The 22,636-nt window shown below is 47.6% G+C and overlaps 1 long non-coding RNA gene across 1 annotated transcript; it reads left to right on the plus strand.

Moving 5' to 3' along the window:
- The first annotated feature begins 517 nt into the window (after positions 1 to 517).
- On the plus strand, positions 518 to 5,720 carry LOC141042378 (uncharacterized). Its single transcript, XR_012204902.1, has 2 exons — positions 518 to 2,622; positions 5,280 to 5,720. It is a non-coding gene; the product is annotated as an uncharacterized lncRNA (long non-coding RNA).
- Positions 5,721 to 22,636: the final 16,916 nt, after the last annotated feature.

Here is a 22,636-nt window from a genome sequence, read left to right on the forward strand (position 1 = left end):
TTTCCTCGAGCATACCTCATTATATCATTTGATCTGACAAATGTTATCTTCTTGTTCATATATATAATTGTGGAAATCCATCTTCTTGGAAATCTCGATGAATTTTTGCTGAGTCCCTCAGCCACCTCCTCATCCTCTCCTTGACTTAATGATGAACTCTTGTTTCAGAACTCGCCTCCATAGTTCCTTTCCCGAGAATCTTACAATATCATCTCGTCAATTTGTGTTGCACCTTTTCTTCTCAGGCATACTGAGTCTGAGGTATCCTGACACCAATCGGAACTGAATCTCGGTCAGATATGATGGTTGAAACATATTTCAAAGAGTTATAATATTGGTCTTTATATGACCCGGTAAGGTGATGTCATGCCTTGCACACCTGGCCGGAGGATCTATTGATATAGCTTCCTTTTTTGGCAAGGCTAGCCTTTCTTCCATGTGGAAATTGTAAGACTTATTCTATAAGTTGTTCCTGAAGGACCCTTTGTGTATCCATAGCCTGATCTTTACCCGATGACCATGTCAATGCTATCTCGAAGCATGTTTGTACTACTCCGATCATCAATAGGAACATTTGAAGCACAATGCTAAATTCTCTTTATCAATTATCCAAAACACCGTTGTATGGGTAATGTCATGAAATTTCTCCCCGTCTTTACCTAAATGGTTTTCTACTTTCTATCATGTCATGGTTATCATGCCCTGCTTGTCCTTGGGAAGGATATACCCCTGAAATATGTGTTTAAACACATTTTCCTTTCCATTGTTCTCTTTAATCCGATAATCGTATTTTCCTTTCCATTGTTTTTTAACCTTTCTTGTAATCTGACTTGACTGAGCAGTGATAGTTCCCTACTTAGTTAAGCACCTTGTTGTACCACTCTGTCAATAAGACCCTATTACTATTGTTGGTGACGTTCCGATAACCACCGATGGACGAGAACTTTGCCTATTGGTTCGCCACGTTCAACGAGCGGGAAAATGGTTCTCTTCGTCCGTCGCCCATGGTACCGATGTTGTTGCCGACATAACTGACAGGCTATCATCTGACATACCTTGCTTACATGATTGTGTAAGACTTCACCACCCTTCCTACTTTTAAACCACATGGTGGGCCCATAACCCACAGTTCCACAGGATCGAAACCTGACTCTCCTATGCACCCCTGTTTCCATAGTTATTCCTCACGTGTGGCTTCGTATGTAATTCATGAGCTACCTTTGTAGAGATGATCTATTCTGGTATCAGACACAATACCTATTGCCGCTGCTCTGAACCCCTTTCATGCCCCGTTTCAGACATCCAACGATTGTCTAACCGCTTGAAACTTTTTACTGTACCTTCTTGCTTGGCTCTCGATGTGTTTCAATTGACCAACCCGAGAGATACTCATGTGATCATTCATGGGATAGCCCCCGCTGATTACCCCTTATAGCCTTTTATGGTTGTCGAGCTGCCCCTTTCCTATTCGTAAGTACGATGGAGTTCCCGAAGAAAGGATGCCGACTTCATCATGATGACCCGAAGCAGTAAAATGAAAACGTCAACCTAATGGATCGACCTCTTCGAGAAGAGCAACCAAGACCGAGAAGACTCGATAGAATTTCGTAACCAGAACTTTCCCCCTTACTCCACCTCTTAAATCTCGGGACGAGATTTCTTATAGTAGAGGAGAATTGTGACGCCCGAATAATTAGGCTACAGTAATCTCACGTTAATGATGCCATGTCACCTCGGTTACTGGTGTTAATCTCGCGTTAGTTCAAACCGATTCAAATTCCAATTTAAAATAAAGCCAAACGATAAAAATTTCAAATATAAAAACTAAAATGTACGGGTTGTGCCAAATAATGCATAGGTAATTATGATGGAGAAACCACATTTTTATAAAAGGTTTAGCTGCACTTAAGTGATTAAAAAAAGTAGGTAAAACTATTAAATAAATGCCTTTTGAATATTATAAAATGCTAAACTATTTTGATCAGGGGTAAAACTTTTTGTGAAAGTAGTTGGAATTCTAACTCTATTTTAGGTATGGGTTTTACATTTGTAAAACTATAAACTATTGAATAAATAAAAGAAAACAGAAAAGAAAAAGTAAAAAATAAAACAAAACAAAACAATAAAAAAGAAAAGAAAACGGAGGACCTAGCCTACCGGGCCGTTTGGCCCACCTAACTAAAACAGGCCCAGCCCACTCCACAACCATCTTCAATCTTCTGTTCACAGAAGGCTCGGTGGCCGCCGTTCGCTCGTACATGCCGCGGATCCTCCACACGTCGTGCATCCGCCGCCTCCCCGCGTGGATAATAGGACCCCCCTGGCAAACCCTAATCCCTTTTCCCCTTTCCACGTCGTTGCTCTCGTCGGCAACACACGCGCTCGCCGCTGCCGTCGTCGCCGCCTTGTCGTTACCGTGTCAAGTGAGATCCTCGTGCCTCGGTGTGATGTCCAGGAGCCGCGTCTGCTACATCTACATTGACTCCAAAGAGAATCTTGTACAGGGGATCGCTACTGCGTCGGGATCGAGCCGTTTTCCTCCTCTGCATCGCCGTCACCCTCGCCGGAACCCGCCACCGTTGAGCCCTCCCCGAGCCCACTGTGCACCTCTACATGGTCCCTGTGAGCTCCTCGTTCCTTCCCGCCCCTCATTTTTCTCATCGGGTCCACCGTCGTAGCATCGCCGTGTCGCCCTATGCATCGGCCGCCATGGACGGGAGCTCGGCTCCCTCACCGAGCGCCCCTGGCCACGTCCCTGCGCTGCCTGCTCGCGCACGCGCCGTGCCCTGGCCTCACTGCCGCGCACCCGCGCCGGCCACGCCCGCGCCGCTCGCGCGTACGGCCGCGCCCGCCGGACGGCTCCGACGGCCGCCGCGTCCTGCTGCTGCTCTGGCCGCCCCGTTCACCTAGCCTCGCGTCACCGCTGGCTGACGCTGCTCGTCCTGCCGCTGTCACCGCCGCCCTCTCCTGCGGTGCCTACGGCTGCTCTTGCCGCTGCCGCTTCTCCCTGCGGCTGCTTGCTTCTGCTCCTCTTACCTGCTGCCGCTCCTGCTGGCTACTAGCACCACTCCTGTCGCTGCAGTTTGCTGCTGCTGCTCTTCTTGCTGCGTTGGCTACTGCTGCTGCTGATGTGCTACGCTGCTAATGCTCCTAGCCACTACTGCTGAAGTTCGCTGATGCTTGCTAGATGTAGTTGTTCTGCTCGTACGGCTGACCATGGCCATGACGAGTGTGTGCGTGAGTGCGCAATGTGTGGGCGCCACAGCCGTGTGTGGCCGGCTATGCCACACCGTGGCCAGCCTTTTAGTTAGTTTAATTAGTAGTAGTACTAGCTAATTTGTCCAATAGTTCCTGACATGTGGACCCACTATTGGTTTAGAAAAAAAAAATTAAAATAATTGTCTATGTCAATGACATGTGGCCCCCTATACTGTTCATATGTTGGCTAGTCAACCTTTGACCGGGTCAACACAACCCCCTGGCCCCATTGTCATACACTATGGCTAGAATAGCACTAGGAGACAAAATTATTTTACTGTTTAATTTGAAATATAAATAAATTCAGAAAATAATTAAAACTTTGAAAATTAATAGAAAAATAATCGTAGCTCGGATGAAAATACTTTATGCATGAAATTTGCTAAGAAGGACGAGACGAATCCGAATAGGCAGTCCGTTCGTCCGCAACACATCCCTATCATAGCGAACATGCAACAATCCACCTTTGTTTCATCTGCCCGAAAACGTCAAACGTCGGGAATACTTTCCCGGATGTTTTCTCCCTTCGCCGGTATCACCTATCCCTGTGTTAGATCACCCCTGGCACCGCGTATTGCCCTGCTATATTTTGTGATGCTATGTTTGTTTCGTATATACTATTTCTTCCCCCTTCTTCTTCTCCGGTAGACCCCGAGACCGGTGCTGATGCCACTGATTACGACTACGTCGACGACGACCCTTCCTTCACAACTGAGCTTCCAGGCAAGCCCCCCTTGTTCATCCCGATATTGCCTAATCTTTTCCTCTACTGCTTGCATTAGAGTACTGTAGTTGTTACTGCTTTCGGATGAACCTATTCTGTTGAATAGCCTGTCCTTGTTACTATTGTTGATATCTTTACCTGCTATCCTATTGCTTAGAATAGGTTGCTAGTATTACATCAGTGGCCCTACACTCTTGTCTGTCTGCCATGCTATATTACTGGGTCGGGATCACTCGGGAGGTGATCACGGGTATCTACTATACTCTTACATACTTATGTTGATGATTCGGAGATGGGGCTGAAGGGGCAGGTGGTTCCACCCAGGTAGTGGTGGGCCTGGGTTCTCGGCATCCCCCTGATTGTTACTTTGTGCCGGAGCGACAGGGCAGGTTGCGACCACCTAGGAGACAGGTGGGCCTAGTCCCTGGACAGCGTCCGTGATTACTTCAAAATAACACGCTTAACGAAATCTGGATATTTGATCTGAGTCTGGCCACTGACCTGTACGCACTAACCAACTACGCGGGAACAATTATGGGCACTCGACGTCGTGGTATCAGCCAAAGGCTTCTTGACGTCAGTGACTGAGCAGCGCGCGCCAGATTGGACTGGAACGGCTGCTCTTGTATTAGGGAGGCTAGGTCTGCTTACCGGCCGCGTACACATTTTGCAGGTGTGCAATGGGCGATGGGCCCAGACACCTGCGCACATAGGATTAGACCAGCGTGCTGACCTCTCTGTTGTGCCTAGGTAGGGCTGCGATGTTTTGATCTTCCGAGGGCGGGCATGACCTAGGAAAGTGTGTCCGGCCAAAGGGATCGAGCGTGTTGGGTAATGTGGTGCACCCCTGCAGGGAAGTTTATCTATTCGAATAGTCATATCCCTCGGTAAAAGGATGACCCGGAGTTCTATTCTGACCTTATGACAACTAGAACGAGATACTTAATAAAACACACCTCTTACAAGTTCCAGATACAACCCGGTGATCACTTTCCCACAGGGAGACGAGGGGAGGATTGGCCAGTAGGATTATGCTATGCGGTGTTCCTTGTTGCTGCACTTGCTACTCTCTTCTACATGCTTCAAGATGGAGGCTGCCAGAAGCGTAGTCTTCGATAGGCTAGCTACCCCCTCTTATTCTGGCATTCTGCAGTTCAGTCCACAGATATGACCCCTTTATACAGATACCAATGCATATGTAGTGTAGATCCTTGCTTGCGAGTATTTTGGCTGAGTACTCACGGTTGCTTTGCTCCCTCTTTTCCCCGTTTCCATTCTTCTCGAATGTCGCAACCAGATGTTGGAGCCAGACGCCATCATCGACGACGACTCCTACTGCACCGAGGGTGCCTACTACTACGTGCAGGGCGCCGACGACCAGGAGTAGTTAGAAGGATCCCAGGCAGGAGGCCTACGCGTCTTCGATCTGTATCCCAGTTTGTGCTAGTGTTTAACTTATGTCTGTACTCAGATATTGTTGCTTCCGCTGACTCGTTTGTATTGAGCTTATGTACTCGAGCCCTCGAGGCCCCTGGCTTGTAATATAAAGCTTGTATGATTTTAATTTGTGTCTAGAGTTGTGTATATCTTCCCGTGAGTCCCTGATCTTGGTCGTACACATTTGCGTGCATGATTAGTGTACAATCAAATCGGGGGCATCACAAGAACAGAAGCTTGCAGCGGTGGGAAAGTATTTTCGGTGTGCCTCTGGCGTAAGGGGAATATTTGGGTATTTATAGAGTTGGAGTTAGGGTTAGGAGATATGCGAGGGGCCCATAAGCCGAGGAGGGCGCCCCTGGGGCGCGCCCCTAGGGCTTGTGGCCTCCTCGTGGGTCTTCTGGCCTCCTCCGCAGCTTCCTAGGTGTCTTGTTGTCCAATAAAAATCGTCAAAAAGTTTCGTTCCGTTTGGTATTGATTTTCTATAAAAGACAAAAACAAGGAAAAAAACAACAGCTGGCACTGCACACTAGGTTAATAGGTTAGTCCCAAAAATGATATAAAATAGCATATTAATGCATACAAAATATCCAAAATAGGTAATATAATAGCATGGAACAATAAAAAATTATAGATACGTTGGAGACGTATCAAGCATCCCCAAGCTTAATTCCTGCTCGTCCTCGGGTAGGTAAATGATAAAAACGGAATTTTTGATGTGGAATGCTACCTAACATATTTATCAATGTAATTTTTCTTATTGAGGCATGAATGTTCAGATCCATAAGATTCAAAACAAAAGTTAATATTGACATAAAACAATAATACTTCAAGCATACTAATAAAGCAATCATGTCTTCTCAAAATATCATGTCTAAAGAAAGTTCTCCCTACAAAATCATATAATCTTGTCATGCTCTATCTTCATCACACAAAGTATTTATCATGCACAACCCCGATGACAATCCAAGCAATCATTTCACACTTCTAATTTTCTCAAGCTTTTTCAACCTGCACGCAATACATGAGCATGAGCCATGTATATAGCACTATAGGTGGAATAGAAGGTGGTAGAGGTTGTGAGGAGAAGACGAAAAAGAAGAAAGTCTCACATCAACTAGGCAAATTAATGGGCTATGGAGATGTCCATCAATTAATATCGATGCAAGTGAGTAGGGATTGCCAGGCAGCAGATGCACTAGAGCTATAAGTGTATGAAAGCTCAAAATAAAACTAAGTGGGTGCGCATCCAACTTGCGAAATTAGAGGAAGCCCATCATTGGAATATACAAGCCAAGTTCTATAATGAAAAATTCCCACTAGTATATGGAAGTGATAAACTAGGAGTCTCTCTATCATGAAGAACATGGTGCTATTTTTGAAGCACAAGTGTGGAAAAGGATAGTAACATTGTCCCTTCTCTTTTTTTCTCTCATTTTTTTCTTTTTTGCTCTTTGGCCTCTCATTTTTATTGGGCTCTTTGGCCTCTTTTTTAATTTGAAGTTAGGAGTCTCATCCCGACTTGTGGTGGAATCATAGCCTCCATCATCCTTTCCTCACATGGGACAATGCTCTAATAATGATGATCATCACACTTTTATTTACTTACAACTCGATACTAGAACGAAGATATGACTCTATATGAATGCCTCCGGCGGTGTACCGGGATGTGCAATGATCTAGCGTGACATGTAGAAAAAATATGAACGGTGGGCAAGCCACAAATACTATTTCAACTATATGATCACGCAAAGCAATATGACAATGATGGTATGCGTCATAATAAACAGAACGGTGGAAGTTTCATGTAAATATATCTCGGAATGGCTATGGAAATGCCATAATAAGTAGGTATGGTGGCTGTTTTGAGGAAGGGTATATGGCGGGTTTAATGCATCGGCGAAAGTTGCGCGGTACTAGAGAGGCTAGGAATGGTGGAAGGGTGAGAGTGCGCATAATCCATTGACTCAACATTAGTCATAAAGAACTCACATACTTATTGCAAAAATTTATTGGTTATCGAAGCAAAGTACTAATACGCATGCTCCTAGGGCGATAGATTTGTAGGAAAAGGCCATCGCTTCTCCCCGATCGCCACTCATAAGGAAGACAATCAAAAATAAATCATGCTCTAACTTCATTGCATAACGATAGACCATACATGCATGCTTCAGGAATCACAAACTTAACACAAGTATTTATACTAATCCACAATTACTCTCTAGCATGACTCTAATATCACCATCTTTATATCTCAAAACAAATGCAAGGAATCAAACTTCTCATATATTCAGTGCTCTTTATGAAAGTTTTTATTATACCCCTCTTGGATGCCCCTCATATTGGGACCCAATTCATAACCTAAGCAAATTTCTATACTATTTTTAAGACTCTCAAAATAATATAAGTGAAGCATGCGAATTCATCAATTTCTACAAAATAAAACCACCACCGTTCTCTAAAAATATATAAGTGAAGCACTTGATGGCCGCCCGATGACGTCTTGATGGCTTCGTCCGACCCTCGAGCACGTCAAGGCCAATGGCGAGTCCTGGAAGACGGGCAAAGGGAAGGCATGCGCGTCACCATCGAGCGAGGCCGCGACATCCATCGCCAGTCCGATAGGCGCAATAGCCCCGACATTGACGAGCCCACGCTCGGTGAAGGTGGGTACCTACCTTTCGAGGTTGGGTGCCCCGCCTTCACTCATGAGTTGTGGAAAGTCCGTTGGCCATCTACTCGCACGTTCAAACCAGAAATACCAGAGAAATATGATGGAAGACTAAACCCGGCAGAGTTCTTGAGCATCTACACCATCGCTGTTCAAGCTGCCGGGGGGAGAGACGAGAAGGTGTTCGCCAACTACTTCCCTTTGGCACTCAAGCCAAATGTGAGGTCTTGGCTGATGTACCTGCCGGAGAACTCCATTTCGACTGGGCTGACCTGTGCCATGAGTTTGTTGGCGCCTTCACGGGTGGCCATCAAGAACCAGGGCGGCCCAGCGACTTGCAGCTCCTCCCGCAGAAGGAAGGAGAGACTATGCGGAAGTACATCCAGAGCTTCGGCCGAGTACACAGGAACATTCCAGACATCCACCCAACAGTTGTGATAGCTGCGTTCCAGTCCAACATGGGCAATCATCGGATACATTCCAAGATGAACGTTCGGTTTCCCAAGACTGTGAAGGAGCTATACACATAGGTGGATAAGTGTGCTCGGATGGAGGAGGGGAGGCGGCTCCCCGGTGAAGACGATGGCGTCGACATCGACTCAGAGGATGACGACAAGGCCACCAATCAGAAGAAGAAGAAGAACAAGAAGCACAACAAAAGGCGCAAGTATAAGGTAGTGATGACAGTTGAGGGGTCGAGCGCACCTAGTATCGGCAAGACGGCCAAGACCGAGGTTCTCGGCAAGGAAGTTGCCGCGTGCACTGATTGCTGGGAAGCCACGGCTGCCAAGAAGGCTGGGAAAGGTTATGGGCCATACTGCAAGATCCATTAGACCAAGGGCCACGATCTCCAGGAGTGTCATCAGGTTGAGCAGCTCGTCAAGAAGCAGAGGGCTGAATATGAGAAGCGTGACAAGGAGAAAGTTCAAGGAGGCGCTGGCGGGAAGAGCCGAGGCGGTGGAGCAAGACGCCCCGGTAAGGCTCCTCAGAATAAAGGAAAACCCGACAGAGGCCGTGAGAAGGAGGATTGCAATGATGAGAATGATGGAGGAGAGGAAACCAGCGAGCGGGAGTTCCAGAAAGCCACTGACGCCCTGTGCATTGACGGGGGTGCATCTCTGCACTCCTCTCACCGCCAACTTAAACAGTGGGCGCGTGAAGTCAATGCCGTGGAGCCAGCGGCAGATTCCCGGAAGCCTCTCAAGTGGTCCTGCGCGCCCATCATTTTTTATGAAGAGGATAACCCTGACCGCACCACCGCGATAGGGTGCTTTCCGTTGTTGGTCTCACCAACAATCCGCAACCACAAAGTCACAAAGATGTTGGTTGACGGTGGGGCCGGGTTGAATCTGATTTCTCCAAAAGTTATCTGCAAGCTTCAGATAGCAGAAGAAGAGCTCAAGGTTACTGGCACGTTTCAAGGGATCAACCCCGGCAAGAGTCGTCCTAAGGGGAAGATCACGCTACTCGTGACATTCGGGGGGGGGGGGGGGGGTGGAGTTGAATTACCGGACTGAGAAGATCATGTTTGATGTGGTCGACCACCACCTGCTGTACAATGGAATCCTTGGCTGCCCAGCTCTGGCCCAATTCATTGCGGCATCCCACTATGCCTACGACACCTTGAAGATGCCAGGGCCGATAGGTATCATTTCCATTCCGTCAGACGAGAAGGATGCAATGATTTGCATGGATAAGATGTATCGGGAAGCAGTCGCGGCAAAGGCCGCTGAGGCCATTGTTCCCGCCAAGGAAAGTAAAGGAAAGAGAAGAAAGCTAACAAGGATGCCAGCAAGGAATCCGGGAAGCATATCTCTTCGGAGTACGTTGCGCCTGTTGATGACTTGCCGGGGAGTTCCAATAGCAAGAGGCCGAAAGCTGCTGCACCCGCTGTGAAAAAGGTCCCGGCAGGGATGGCTGGTGTTGATGGTACCTTCACTATCAGTGCTACCCTCGATGACAAATAGGAGAGCGGCTCGTTGTCTTCCTGTGGGCGAATATCAATGTGTTTGCCTGGCAACCATCTGATATCCCCGGTGTTCCCAGGTAGGTAATCGAGCACCACCTTGCTGTCTGCCCACATGCCCGACCCGTCAAGCAGAAGGTCCGAAAGCAAGCTTTGGAGTGGCAGCAGTTCATTGCCAAGGAGATCAAGAAACTTGGGGCAGCTGGTCTGGTCAGAGGAGTACTACATCCAACAAGGTTAGCAAATCCTGTGGTGGTATGCAAGGCTAATGGGAAATGGAGGCTTTGCATAGATTTTAGGGATCTGAACAAGGCATGCCCGAAGGACCCACTTCCCTTGTCTAGATCCGTAAAATCTATGCAAAGCCTCCATTCCGGCAAGGCCCGAAGGACCCATTTCTGTTGCCGCACATCGACCAGATTGTGGATTCGACCTCCGAGTGTGACCTGCTTTGTTTCTTGGATGCATACTCTGGGTACCACCAGATCTTTATGTCCAACGAAGACGAAGAGAAGACCGTGTCCATAACCCCATGTGGCATGTACTGCTTTGTACAGATGCCCATCGGGTTGTAAAGCGCCGGTTCCACTTTTGCAAGGGCAGTCCAGATTGGCTTCGAATCACAGTTGCACAGAAACATTGAAGCTGACATGGATGATATTGTGGTCAAGATCAAGGATAGATCAACCCTCATTCAGTATTTGGAAGAAACCTTTGGTAATCTGCGCAAGATCAACTTGGAGCTGAACTCGGAGAAGTGTGTGTTTGGCATTCCTTCCGGCAAGCACTACAAAAAAAAGACACATCCGTGACATTTTGGGCCGAACGAATTTTTTCTGTCATACTTATGACACTTCTATGACGATAATTGTGACAAAACCCAGTATCATCATAGATGTGGTGGGCTCCTACTTTTATGACAAAAAATCATGACAGAAAATGGGCTTTTTGTCCTGGGCAGGCCGGAGACGCAGCTGCATGACATTCTTTGGGCCGTCCATGACGGAAAAAACCATGGTAGAAGCGAGGGCGAGGAAAATATAAGGGGAGTTCCCGGTTACGGTGGGTGGTCGGGGGCCGAGTGATGCGCGTTTCTCTCGTACGTACGCGCGTGTGTGCGAGGCGTTGGGCTCTAACTGAACCCGAGCGATTGCACTAGCTACGTTACTGAACCCGAGCGATCGATCCCTTGCTATTAACTGAACCCGAGTGATTCCTTCGCTACTGCTGCTAACTGAAGCCGATCGATGCTGCCTCTGGATGAACAGTGAGCGTTTTTGGGGGGTTTGGATGAACAGTTCCCGGTGGGGGTTGGATGAACAGGAACCCGTGGTAGTAGGGGCCGTTGCCGCTGGATGAACAGTACCCTGATCGATCGAGCCGGTGGATGAACAGGACCCCGTGGAGAGCTGGATGAATAGGACCCCGTGGATGGCTGGATGAACAGTAGCCGGTGGAGGGCTGGATGAACAGTAGCTCGTGGAGGGGTGGTTGAACAGGACCCCGTGTAGAGGGTTAGTTGAACAGTAGCCGATGGAGGAGCGCGCGGTGGAGGCTGGATGAACAGTCGTAGGTGGAGGCTGGAGGAGGTCGAGGGTGGATGAACGGTAGCCCATGAAGGCTGTCGACGGTGGATGAATAATAGCCCGTGGAGGCAGTCGACGGTGGAGATGAACAGTATCTCGTGGAGTCCCGTCTTGCGGTATGCCACACCCCTCCCGATGAACAGGACCCCCGTTTCGACCGTAGCGCTCCAACACAAGTGCGTTTCCTCCATTTTGCGGTACGCCACACCCCTCCCGATCAACAGGACCCCCTTTCAACCGTAGGAGTTCCGTTTCCTCCGTTTTGTGGTACGCCAGACCCCTCCGATGAACAGGATCCCGTTTCAACCGTGGCCGGTCGAACACAAGGCCGTTTCCTCCGTTCTGCGGTACGCCAGGCCTCGTTTCCATCGGCTGTTCCATCCAAGCCGGTTGGCTCCCGATGAACAGCACGCGTTCTGTTGCCTCGCGATGAACACGAGCATTCCGTTGCCTCCCCATGAACACGACGCCGATGCAGTTTCTTCGTTCCGACCCTGCCATGTACACAAGCCTTGGCCGTACGTATGCGCGAGTAGGCGTTCGAGACCCCACCCGTATGTATGTACGTGTCCTTATTTTCTTTCTTGCACCCTGGCTGCTGTACGTACGTGTACATGCTACGTGCACGCCTCTACTACGACACGTGCGCGCCTCTACTACAACACGTGCCCTTCCTTACACGGCCACGGTTCATCGTTGCAGCCTGCAGGCAGACCAATCGTATGTACATGCACGTTTGCGACCAGAATGACAACGCTACGTACGCTTCGACCAGGTGGGTCCCGACTGTCAGGCACTGCCTTGCGTGCGAAGATGTAGCTGGTGGGTCCCAGCAGTCAGGGGGGCGAATCATTTTTTCTGCCCGTAATATGGACACACTTCCTTGCGTGCGAAGATGTAGCTGGTGGGTCCCAGCAGTCGGGGGGAAACATTTTTTTCGCGAAATACGGTGGCCCGTCCGGTGGGTCCTTGCTGTCAGGTGGAGGAATAATTATTTTGCGCGTAATAAGGAGACATTTCCTTGCTGCGGCCGTGGACCCAACTGTCAGCCTCTCCACGTACAGTACTCTTCCAACGAAAGTCGTTCGTTGACCACGCCGTGCCGAGAGCACCAGGGTGGTGGACGACGGTGAGGCATAGGAAGGGGACAACGTAGAGCTGGGGAAGACGCGGCAGTGGATGCCCACGTGGAGGGGAGTACGTGGGTTGACTGCTTCGGCTACGTTGTGAGGCTGCTGTCGCCGGAGAATAACATGAGGTGTGGGTGAGTATAGAGGGATGGCATGGCCAACGGTGGCAGCACAGCCGGACACGGGAGGCAGGAGCAGGCGGCACGGCCGATGCTTGTTTGGGCGGCTGGAGCAAGAAGACCAGAGGTTGAAGAAGCAGTACGGCCGTTGGATGGACATTGTACGGTCACTGGAGCTAGAATCGTTCATATTGACTAAGTTGACAAAGCCCTTCGTCCCCGTCATCTTAGTAGGCCCACAAGTCAGACGCTCACTATGGTGGGTCCCAGCTAGTAGGGGTATTCATCTTTTTGTGCGTAATAACGAGGCACTTCCTTGCGTGCGAAGATATAGCTGGTGGGTCCGACCTGTCAGCAGGGGAACATTTTTTTTGCGAAATACAGAAGTTCTTCCGGTGGGTCCCAGCTGTGAGGTGGAGGAATCATTATTTTGCGCGTAATAAGGAGGCATTTCCTTGCGTGCGGCCATGGACCCAGCTGTCAGCCTCTCCACGTACAGTCCACTTCGGATGCATGTCATTCGTTTACCACGTTGACCACGCCGTGCCGAGAGCACCAGGGCGGTGGACGACAGCGAGGCCTAGGAAGGGAACGACATGGAGCCAGGGAAAACTCGGTAGTTGTTTCCCACGCGGAGGGGAGTGCGAGGGTTTACTGGTTCATCTGCCGTCGCCGGAGAATAACAGCAAGTGTGGGTGAGTAGAGGGATGGCTAGGCCAGCGATGGGAGAACGATGGGGCGGTGAGGCCTGCGCGGCAGCATAGCCGACTGCGGGAGGACGGAGCAGGCAGTCCCGCCGGCGCTTGTTTGAGCAGCTGGAGCAGGACGAGCAGAGATTGAAGAAGCACGACGGTCGTTGGATGGACATCCAATAGTCACAGCTCTCGTGTGTTGACTAAGTTGACACGACGTTGCGTGTGCGTCAACCTTATTTTTTAGGAAAGCATACGCGTCAACCTGTAGTAGGTGCACAAGTCAGCCTCAAATATGTGGAAAACAGCATACAACCCATCTGCCATTATTTCTAATAATTTACAGCCCATTTGCCAATTCTTAAGAATTTTTTTGGAGCCCATCTTATTTTTGTTAGTATTACACCCCATATTGTGGCCACGGTTAAAAATTATACGAAATTTTGCATATTTCGGTGCGGTCAACTATTTTTAATCCCGAAATATCGAGTCACATTCAAACTATTTCAAAAAATAATTTATATAAATATAAAATCCAAATAATTGTCCACGCCTAAAAATAAATGGAATTTAAAATCTTGTAATTAAAAAAAATTGAAACTAATTCCCGGTTTGATGTGTTTTAAAAATGTACAACCCATTTCCGGGCAAACCGAATGAAACTCTCCTCGTCTTGAAAGATTTGTAGCCCAGCAGGGCTGGTAAAGCAAGTAGGCCTCGTTTGGGTATTTCTTTTTAAAAAAATAGAACTGGGCTAGCCATTTTCAGCAAGAAAAAAACACAACTGGGCTCATGATGTGGTAAACATAAATAAAACCCTGGCTAGACGGGCCACAGCCCCCGCATAGCCCCATTGTTACCCTGATCCGTCGCTAAAACTAGTATAAATAACAACTGCTTGTTCCTCAAAAAAAGTAAATAACAACTGCGCGACCTACTGGGTCCCCGGTGTCAGCCGCTCGTTGTGTAATTCTCTCGTTTATTGACTATGTTGACAATGGCGTGAGCCCCAGATGTCCAACCATTAGGAGGAACCGTTTTTTGGGCTTATAATAACGTGGCACTTGCTTGCGTACTGCCATCACGCTGGTGGGTCCCTACTGACATCCTCTCCACGTACAGTCATATCCTTGTTCCTCTCGGTTGTTGACGGCGTTGACAACGCAAGAGGGCGGTGCACCACGCACGACGAGTGAACCAAGGCCGAGGACGACGGCGAGGCCTTGGACGGAACAAACAGGAGCCGTGGAAGATGCACCGGTCCAGTCGCAGGCGGAGGGGAGTACGAGGGTTGACTGGTTCGGGTGCGGGTGCGTGTTGGGACTGACATTGCCGGAGAATAACAGGACGTGTGGGGGAATAGAGGGAGGGACTGTCCAACGTTGGAGGGTACGGTAGGACGGCGGAGGCGCAGCCAGCCATGGGAGGCGGGAGGAGGCGGAGCCGACGGGGTGGTTTGGTTTGGACGGCTGGAGGAAGAAGACCAGAGATAGAAGATACATGACAGATGTTGGATGTCAATCCAACGGCTGGTAGGCAGAATCGTTTGTTGACTAGCTAGTAAGTCGACACCACCTTGGATAGGCTATTTCCTCGTGGGTCCCAAATGTCAGAATCCAAACTTGTCACGGTCATGCAGCCTTTCCAATGAAAATTTAGAGCCCATTTGGTGTGCTAGTTCGAAATAAGTTTGTGGGTGCTGGTGGGGGCTAATCACTTGGCTTCTGTAATGCACAGTGAGCTCAAGCAGCCGACGAGAGTGATGTTATTTCCCTTGGTTGGGATTTGTTACAATATTTCACTCTAAATTAAATGAATGGCAAGCCATTTGCCTTGTTTCAAAGAAAATATGACATTCACAGCCGAGTTGAAAAGGGAAACAACATCTAACTCTAGCACTGTTTTCTGCAGTCACAGTCAAATGGATCGGTCAGGTCCATAGAATGAACATCCTGGGGCGTAAAATTTACTGGATTATGACGACAATATGTTGTAAATAGAAGCCCGGCATGTTCAGAAGCTCTTTTGCCCACCTGAAACTCCTTTTTTTGCTCTTCGACATATGTGGGCTTCCAATGTGCGTGAAATTATCACCTTTATATACAACTCCTCCAGACATGGAAAGCATTGTAGCAAGCCAATAATCTTATTCAGATCAAAACTATTCATTTGGATATATAAGATCTTGGGAGAATCCAACACCATTGATAGGCTATCCATGGAGAAACTCTTCATTGAGCATAGAACATAATATTAGTATAAAATGTGTACTCCGAGATGATATTAACTTATGCGCAGAAATTTAAAATGCAGCTTATGGTTACAAGTGTAGATGATAATACAAAGTACCTGAAGAACTGTGGAGCCAAACACCATCTTCAAATGAGCACAGAGATCATGTATTACACCCAAGGTCTCCAGTTTAGGCGCAGAGAGGACGGTTATTTGCGACGGTGAATAACTAGAATCAAGGATCAACCTTTGAAGTGAAGGGGCATCTTGGATGATGAGCTGCCTTCCGTCAAAAGAAATTCCAATTCTTACAAGGTTAGGCGACTTTATTTGGAGACAACCGATTCTAACTGTGAAAACAAGCACCAAGCACTCCAGGGCAGGGCAACTGGAGTAGATGATGTTGTGCAATGAGGCCTCCGATATACGAACTCGCACAAGTGAAAGTTTCTTGAGAAATGGGAGTTGAAGGTTTAGTACCAGATTGTCTGGTAGGTAGCACAGTGCAAAGGTGGCGGTGTGGAGAGAGGGGGAAAACCGCGAGATGGACATCGGTGCTTAGGGCGCAGGTAGATGGCGTTCGGTATCTGGTAGGTGATTTCCAGGGGAATAGTAGAACTCAAGCAGCTGTAGTTCTATGAATTCAAGGGATTTCAGCCAGGCGTCCACCGTGCAGGGCATGGTATGCTTGCTCAGGTAGCATGACAGGATGCAGAGGCTTTGAATGGAGCCCTGGTGGGAGGAGATGATGGCTCTGGGGATTTCAAAATCATTGAAGAGAGATAGCTGACGACAGTCGAGATTAAGGGGCACGGCGCGCCATAGATGGCGCCACCGAATTGAGAGGACTTGGGTGCGGCAGCAATCCTTGGTGGGGAGAAGCGAGATGATCTCCCCAAGGACGGCGTCCAGGAGATCGCTGATGCGGTCCACCCGAGATTCTACGGGTTCCTGGGATCCGGTGGGGGCGGGGTCGCCGCTTCTCCCCGCGCTGCCGGGTGCGGGATCTTCAATAGGCGTCGCTGCTGGAGGAAGCCTCATCTTGTTACAATAGGCGTCGCTGCTGGATGGAGCCTCATCTTGTTGGCGCTGGGGTCAGCCGACTCCATTTTCCTCGAGGGTGTCGCGTCGCGCTCACGGATTTGAGCAGAGTAACGACTAACGAGCCTAGTTGTAGTGCGATTGAAGAAGAAGGGGTGCTGGGGTTTTTCTGTAGTAGTGAGGAAGAAGGGGAGCTAGGGTTTTCTGTAGGAGTGAGGTAAGGAATTTGGGGGTACGAGTGGAGCGAGCTGACGTGAGGTGGGTGGGAGTGAGGAGGAAGAAGAGCACCCAAGTTTTTTTTGGGGGGGGGGGGCAGTGTGCTGGGTGTGGGTAGCGCCTCTCATTAAGTAAATATTTGGGCTTTTGAATTGATTTTATTATTTACTAGGGTGGATGGGCTGTTTTGTCTTGGGCCCAGAGAAACAATTACTACTAGTACAGTGGAGACACTCTACAGCTACCAAAAAAACAATTACTACTAGTACAGTGGATACACTACCGCTTCTGGCTCCTCCTAGGTCATCGAAACGTCTCCCTCTACTGAATGTCATTTTACTTTTGTTCACCGACATGCGACTATGCCGCGCGCGGGCCCAAATGCCAGCCACCAAATTAGAAGGCAGTATGCAGGCGGAGAGTCACCCCGGTCATAGCGGAGCAGTAACAAGCCGTCGTATCACAAAACCCCACCTCCCCGCAGTCTAAGTTTGACAGACGAAGCAACCATCATTTCACTCTTCACTGAATCCCCTTCCCCCTCACCATCTTCAAGAAAGCAAACACTCGCATCTGCCACTGTTCTTCTCTCCCAACGAAGGGAAGGTAAGCGGATCCGTGATATTGGTATATTTTCGTTCAGAGAAAAAAAAAGAACTTTTGAAAAGCAGTAACCGATCCTCACTCTCTTTTTTGTTTCATTGTCATTGCGATTGTGTTTTCCTTTTAATAGTCTCCTAGTATTCGTTAGTTTCATGATGGACCAAGGAGAACCAGGCAAAGATCTGCCGATATTGGAGTAGACGTGGGAGGCTGATCCCCATGAGACAGAGAGCTCCAAGAAGATGGAGGCAGCCACCGAGCCAACCCCACATACGCTCACGGCCACTACTGAGATGGTCAACGCCCCGTTTGAGGTTACAGCCCCCATGGCACTCCAGGAGCAGTTTTCCCCCTTCGAGGATGTGTCCCCTCCCGCTGAGCTGCCTAAGGTGATTTTCTTCTTTGCCGATCTCGATTGTGGTTTTTAATCTAAGTATGTGGTGATGAATAATGCAAAATTTTATTAGCTTCGATGCCATGCTATACATAGTGGTTTAAATAACTTGTGTTTCTTATACTAGAAAGTAATTCAGAATTTGTTTCTGTTTCAATTTGAGCCCTGATGCAGACAAGGATTGTGTGGTTGTACATGTCACTCGCTATGAGGCGGATGACCTGAATATACACACTGGGAAAACAGAGTTCTTAGGCTATTGGATCCTGGAAGCCATTTGCGGTTATACCGATGTCGAGTTGTATTCCAGCCTCACTGTTGTCAGGCGTGTTGTCCAGGGTGTACTGAAGCACAAGAAGTTCAAAGCTACTCCTTCGTTTGTGAGGCATACTGTTCTTGTCAAGCTTACGCAGGAAGATGACGTGGCATGCCTCCACTAACAAGTTTATGAGTGGCAAGGCTACAAGGTTATCTTCATGAAGGTTCATAGGATTGAGCTGCTGCCTGACATCCTCGATGATGTTCATGGCAAGGTCCGTCTTGTGTCCAGCCCAAATTAGATCGAGGCATGAAATAGTTGCCCCAGCTAGTGTTTAATACTAGTTTGGATTGTGTCTACTTATCCGAACCTTGCCTATTATCTAGACCTCTAGGGCTAGTACTCTGTTTGAATCCGTCTATGGGAGCTGATGCTACTTTTGTGTGCCCGTGAATCATGTGAGAACCATCGTAATTATTGCTGAAAAAGATGCGTCCTCACTACTTTTTTCATGAATATGGCATGGTAAGACATAAGTTGTCACAGTTTATCATATGAGCAGTGTGTGTTTGATGAAATAGAGTACTCGTTCGAGAAATGTGCGCCGACGTATACATAAGTACTGGTAAACACTGTTGGTGCTACCCCACTTGTAAGCAGTTGTACAAAACACGGCACATTGGCTCAGCTCGCTTCAACACTAGGCTATCGACCAGCTAACAATCAATAATCTGCTGTCTGACATATAAGCAACTACGTATCTTGTTATAGTGGTTCATGCAGTTAACTGAGGCCACAATGTAAATTCCAAACGTTCACACGCTAGTCCAGCGTTCATCTGGAACACTCACATTAAACTCGGCTTCATAAAAAACTTGAAAAGCATAAGTTAAGCAATTTTATACATCTCAATGATTCATAGAACATAACAAACATATACTAGTTCACAGCAAAAGACAAAGTTGTGAGAAGGTTTACAAATCAGGAAAAAACAAGCACGGCTTCTCTGAGCAAAGGGCCTCCCGGCAGGCTTAAATTTCCTGGAGATCACTCTATTTTTTTCTTGTTGCCACCATCCAGGGTTAGGTTCTCTCATTCCAGAATAACCAATTATAATTGTGTTCTCAGCTGGAATGCTGAACTGAACCATGTAGTGTACTGACCAGCTGAAAGTCTTGTGCATTCCACTAAATTTAAGCACTGCTATTTGCAGAAATAAGCAGACCACAAGGCCTCTTGTCCACGCACCTGTCCCAAAAACCTCCGTGTAACCGTGCCAGCTAGTCCTCGGTCCATGGATGAACTGGAAGAAAGTGCATTCCAGACTAGGATGCAGTTGTTTTCGCTCGTCCCTGCACTGCAATCAGGAAGTAAAACGTACGAATCAGCTTCTTTTAGATTGCGTTGGTCATTCTACCTAGTTAGAACCAATGTAGGGATACCTGGAACACTGGTGGTTAGAGGACGACAGCTAGGAATAGCCATCTCATTTTGTGCAGTTGTACTAAAACTGAGGTTTGTACTTTTGATTGCGCAGATAGAAACGATATGGAGACAGACATCCCTGTTTGCGCAAATACGAAATACGGTTATTTAAACAGTAACAGATATTTGCAGTGGCGTATGATTAACAGCAACATCTATTGTGTTATAATTGGCACTAGACTGACAGTATGAAAGTTCCCTTAAGTAAGTAGCATCACATCACATCAACACTGCCACTAAATTAACATGCAGAACAATAGTATTAGTATTACTGTCATGAGAGTAGCACATGGTCAGTAAATGTGCAATCAAATTTGTGCAGTTCCACTGGGATGAAGCAATGTTAGCGGTGTGAGATTTAAGTGTAACTGCAACAACACAATTCATGGGAAATAAAGCAAGACAGAAGCACTTCATAAAATGGTGGTGGCATTGCTTCAATTTGTCGATGGCACTAGACCATTACTTATAGTGACGTTAGGTGGCATTGCTTAATGCTTCATGTGATTTTACATTAATGGTAGCGACATGGGCGTAGGGACAGTAGGGGCATAGAGTGGTGAGGCAGATGTGGTTGCCGATAGCGGCAAACACTCAGGCAACATGTCTGCATTTGTCCCTTTTTTATCTCCTCGACGACATTTTCCTATGTGAGCATAGGAAATCTAGACCTGCTCATTCTCATTTGCGTTGTCCCCCAACACCCCTCACTTTCTTTCCTTTTTCAACCAAGAGACAGGTCCACTTCCCCCCACCCTTCGCCATCCACCATGCTTTCTTCGCCTTTTCAACCAATAGACCGGTTGGGTAGCCAGTATCTACTACTTTCCCCTGTTTCCTCTTAGAACCAAGTCCTAGATTCATGCTACAGCTTTCCCACTTTCTTCCCCGTTTGAACCAACTCTTAGATTCGACTGTATGAACTACCTTTACCTCTAATAATAGTAGAAGTCTAGGTGGCTTTGGAACAGCCGACGGAAGTAGAAAAAGATCCACACGCAGCCACGTGGGGAGCTGGGGCAGTAGAGCAAGGCAGGTTTCGAAGGAATATATACCTGAGGGTCGTCGGCATGTGGCAAAGACGGCGTCGGGAGGCCGCATCTTGGCCACAATACCGCAGGGAGGAAGGAGTCGGAGGCCCTCCCGAGCCGGCGCTCTCTCGGAGAGAACGGCACGGCCGCCGATTGGGACGCGCAGGCAGCCGTTGGTCTCCTCCCTCGCTGCCGACGACAGCGTGAACGATGCACCTACACCCCTTCCACGGTAGAGGTGGTCCGGCCGGATTTGTGACCAGCCGTGAGCAGAGAGAGAGTGTGGCCACCTATGTCTTGCTTAGATCTGGAGAGCATGAGAGAGTGAAAGAGAGGAACCCTAGTAAAGCAAGCGCTAAGGCTCCTGCTTATATATATAGTGGAGTTATTTTGTTGGACCAGCTTCAAAAAAATGCGCTCCTGCGTGTACCCGCGAGTGGGTGTGAGAGAACTAGTGCGTGCGTGCACCGCTTCTTTCCGTGTGAGTACAATATACTATGCCCAAAGAACGTTCGCCACAAGAGTAATAGTATAAGTGTGTGACGTGTGAGCTAAAATAAAAGGTGTACGACGTCTTTTGTTTTTTAGAAGTTCTGAGGGTAGGGTGTGAAGAGCACATATGTGTGTGACGTCTACCTGCAGATAGACGGTGGGTGCGAGAGGACTCGGGAGAGTCGTGACTCGTGAGGGTGCGTGTGTGCGTGAGAGAGAGGGGTCACGTATCAATGCAATGCATGTGTCCGTAAATCATTATACGACAAACGTTCGCCACAAGCCGTTTCTTGACGAACACCGTAAGAACCGTTAGATCGGCATCCGATAGTGTCATTTTTGCCATGTCATTTAACAGAGCAACCACTCCTCCTACACACAAATCTTCCACGTGAGTGTTAGCAACTGCCGTATGCTCCTCCCTCCATTCCAAAATGCAGTGCATATAGCTCTATTGAAAATTCGAACCTCACAAACTTTTACCAAGTTTTCGTGTACCAAAATGCACATATAGAATACCCAGTATATATCATTTCATTCATCTTCGGGAGGAGTTTACAAAGAAAGACCGTCGTATCACCTGCAGCAATTTCAACCATCCTTTGGTGTGGAGGAATATCATAGGAACTCTATACGATATGATTTTTATAGGATTTTTTCCTTTAGAGCCAATTGGTTCATAAGAATAGATTCATATACTCCACATTTCAAAGGAAATAAACATGATATCATTTTTATAGCTTTAGAGCCACTTGGTTCATATGAATGGATTCCTATACTCCCATAATTTCAAAGGAAAATAAACATTAGCGTACAGTCAATAGAAAAGTTCCTATGATGTGAACCAAATGACATCTCTTTTCTAATCCCTCCTCATAGGAATTGAGATACATGTCATCTCTAGATTCAATAGAAAAGTTCCTATGATGTGAACCAAATGACATCTCTTTTCCAATCCCTACTCATGGGAATTGAGATACATGTCAGCTCTTTCCCTACAACTTCCATGTATACATCTTCTATTCCTAAATAGCTAGTACAACCCACTAGTAGCTTTTTTCCTAGACATGCAACTATGACACAAGAACACGTCATGCATGCAAGTCATAAATCACATTGTTTTTTCTACTCTATGCACACAAGCACCACATCATCAATTCGTGCATGTTACTCATAAGTTATTTCTTGCATTAAATTTTGCATTGACAATGTATGTGTTGGTCATGTGCACACATATGTAGTTCACATTCACATTTTTGTTAGAAATGCCATTCTTTTAACTGAAATTCATTTTTTTCTC

The sequence above is a fragment of the Aegilops tauschii genome, chromosome 3 (genome assembly GCF_002575655.3).
Source record: "Aegilops tauschii subsp. strangulata cultivar AL8/78 chromosome 3, Aet v6.0, whole genome shotgun sequence".
In the NCBI taxonomy this organism is placed as follows: domain Eukaryota; kingdom Viridiplantae; phylum Streptophyta; class Magnoliopsida; order Poales; family Poaceae; genus Aegilops; species Aegilops tauschii.